Genomic DNA, 3,719 nt, shown 5'->3' on the forward strand with positions numbered 1-3,719 from the left:
TGTTTCAGATCATCCTTTAACATATCATTGTGTTTGTAGAATTATGTTAGATCGTCCGTTGATATCTTATATACTTCGTAGAATTGCTTGCAGATCATCCTTTGATATTTCATTATGTTTGTGGAGTTGTTTCTGATCATTCTTTGATATTTCATTATTTCTATAGAATTGTTTGCAGATCATCCTTTGATATATCATTATTTATGTAGAATTGTTGCAGATAATCCTCTGATATTTCATCTAGTTTGTAGAATTATTGCAGATCATCCTTTGATATTTCATTATGTATGTAGAATTGTTGCAGATCATCCTTAGATATTTCATTATGTTTGTAGAATTGTTGCAGATCATCCTTTAATATCTCATCCTGATTGTAAAAGTGTTGCAGATCATCTATTGATATGTCATCTAGTTTCTCAAATTGTTGCATAAAATCCTTAAATACTTCATCTAATGTGTAAAATTGTTACAAACCATCCTTTAATATCTCATATAATTGTAGAATTGTTACAGATCATCCTTTAATATCTCATCTAGTTTGTAGAGTTGTTTGCAGATTATACTTTATTATTTCATCTTGTTTTCGATTTATGAGTTTGAATGTCCTTTTGGTATATTTCTCTCTTTTTTTATCAAGTGTGTAAAATTGTTTGCAGATCATTCTTTAATATCTAATCTAGTTTGCAGAATTGTTGCAGATGATTTTTAATATTTCATCATGTTAATAAACTTCAGCGTTAATTTTAACAGACACACTACGGCACTCAGACCTGTTATGACCTGATCTGACTAAGTACATTCATGTTGTGCTTCCTGTGTAATCGCATACATCTTTTCAAACCATAAAATATAGATTCAATTCTTGAATGTAAAGTATGGCGACAAATGTAACTGTTTAACTCATCCGCAGACTCTGGATCACTAGAAGAAAAAAAGTTTCATACTCCCCACCCAGTGAAAGAGTTACTTTTGTAACTATTAGGGCCCTTGAAAGAGATAACTGTCAACACGAAATAAAATACAAAAACAAATACTGGTAAATCATTATGATATTTTTTTATGAACTAGAACCCTGCAGGCACTGATCAAAACCAGATATTTCCTTCAAGCTACAAACTCTCTGTTCAAACTGAAAATTTCTATTCTGTCCTTTGTATTGAACCTATAAATAAATTGATTTGTATAACTATCATTGATATACAGCTGTTTTCTTTTCAAATAATGTGAAAAAGTTTAAGCATCACCACTATGATCTTTTATCAGATGAAATGCCATCTTGATATCACTCCATTATTCTACAAAAAAGTCTTGAGAATTGACAAATAATCCATGACGTCAATATTGACACTGTCAAATAAGCAGGGCTTTTTATAAAACTACGAGAGGCGAAAGATACCAAAGGGACATTCAAACTCTTAAGTCGAAAAAAAACTGACAACGCCATGGCTAAAAAGGAAAAGATAAACAGACAAACAATAGCGCACAAAACACAACATAGAAAACTAAAGACTCAGCAACATGAACCCCACCAAAAACTGGGGGTGATATCAGGTGCTCCGGAAGGGTAAGCAGATCCTGCTCCACATGTGGCATCCGTCGTGTTGCTCATGTTAGTACAAACCCGTTAATAAGTCTAAATCGGTAGGTCACAATCGGGGAAAAGGGGACGGGATTGTAGTTACGACATTTGTAACATATTCGCTATTATCTGTGAAACGGATATTCTATAACGGTCAATCAACTCGTGATGTCCTCCGTAAAATTTACGATGGGATGATTTCAACTTCACTACTTGGAACTCTTGGTTTAATAGCTTCCTTGTGAGCAGCAACCCTCTATCAAGGAAATCTAAAGCTTGAATAATACGTGAACACAGAAACAAGAGATATTCATAGCTCTCTCATGAAACTCATTAAACACTATTTTAAATTGCTCCAATCCTTTCATCAGTAAAATGTCTGACCGTGTACTAGTATAGTTGTTTTAAATTTCCAAATCTTCCTCGCGGGACTAAAAAGCTGCAGCAGCAATTCTGCTTGAGTTTTGGAAATATGCACACCAGAATTATGCCTGTTTGTCGACAGATTGACAAAATGATAGAAATATACAGATTAACAGCAGCTTGAAGATATCTTTAAAAAGTTAGACGGTAAAAGATTAAATCCATAATTTACTCGCGCTTATCAAAACTTATATATCCAAAGTCAGGAATTTCCTATATACGCAATTGAACAGGAAGGAGAGGCATGTGACTGTTGCACTTACCAGTGCTGGACTAGTATGGCTAATTTGGACATGGACTTATCGCTAATCCTCATACAATTATATATAATGGTCAGTTAATTATAATGAAGAAAGTTCCTATATAATGTAAGCAATATTCTGTTTTCGTAAATAATAACTTAATTTCCGATTATATATTATAGACAACAGTAGTTTGCCAATGTTCAAATCATATTAATCCATTAAGAAGACACAATTCAAAGTAACAAACAAAAACTGACGAAGTCGCCTGAACCTCAAAGGAGCGCGGCCGGGTTTGTCGACAGGGTAAGCGTCTGCTGCTGTGTATGCATCTCCCGCCATGCCAATCTTCACTGAGTCAAATTGTTACTATTTGGGATAGGAAACAGTTGTTAAATTCACAGATAAGACGACTTTTCTATCATCTAAATATCAAAGACCGCGAGAAAATGTCGTAAGTAAGTTCATACACAGACACGTGTCGGGCAACCAATTTGTGATGGTTACCCTAAAACATTTGTAGTGTCAATACCAGTTGTTTTCCTCCTTACTTTGTATAAGCACGTTTTGTTTCAGGAACACCCATCTGTTACTTAATTACGTAAAGATTGAACATGTACGAGCGTAAAGTAATTATTGAAATATGTGAACGCCATACGATGGAGCAGAAGTTATGTTACTACGGGAATGAAATATGCAAACGCCATACGATGGAGCAGAAGGTATGTTACTACGGGAATGAAATATTTAAACGCCATACGATGGAGCAGAAGGTATGTTACTACGGGAATGAAATATGCAAACGCCATACGATGGAGCAGAAGGTATGTTATTACGGGAATGAAATATGTAAACGCCATACGATGGAGCAGATGGTATGTTACTACGGGAATGAAATATGTAAACGCCATACGATGGAGCAGAATGTATGTTACTACGGGAATGAAATGTGTAAACGCTATACGATGGAGCACGTGGTATGTTACTACGGGAATGAAATATGTAAACGCCATACGATGGAGCAGAAGGTATGTTACTACGGGAATGAAATATGCAAACGCCATACGATGGAGCAGAAGGTATGTTATTACGGGAATGGAATATGTAAACGCCATACGATGGAGCAGATGGTATGTTACTACGGGAATGAAATATGTAAACGCCATACGATGGAGCAGAATGTATGTTACTACGGGAATGAAATGTGTAAACGCTATACGATGGAGCACGTGGTATGTTACTACGGGAATGAAATATGTAAACGCCATACGATGGAGCAGAAGGTATGTTACTACGGGAATGAAATATGTAAACGCCGTACGATGGAGCAGAAGGTATGTTACTACGGGAATGAAATATGTAAACGCCATACGATGGAGTAGATGGTATGTTATTACGGGAATGCAATATGTAAACGCCATACGATGGAGCAAAAGGTATGTTTCTACGGGAATGAAATATGTAAACGCCATACG

This window comes from Mytilus californianus, unplaced genomic scaffold (assembly GCF_021869535.1).
Source record: "Mytilus californianus isolate M0D057914Y unplaced genomic scaffold, xbMytCali1.0.p SCAF_3, whole genome shotgun sequence".
Lineage (NCBI taxonomy): Eukaryota > Metazoa > Mollusca > Bivalvia > Mytilida > Mytilidae > Mytilus > Mytilus californianus.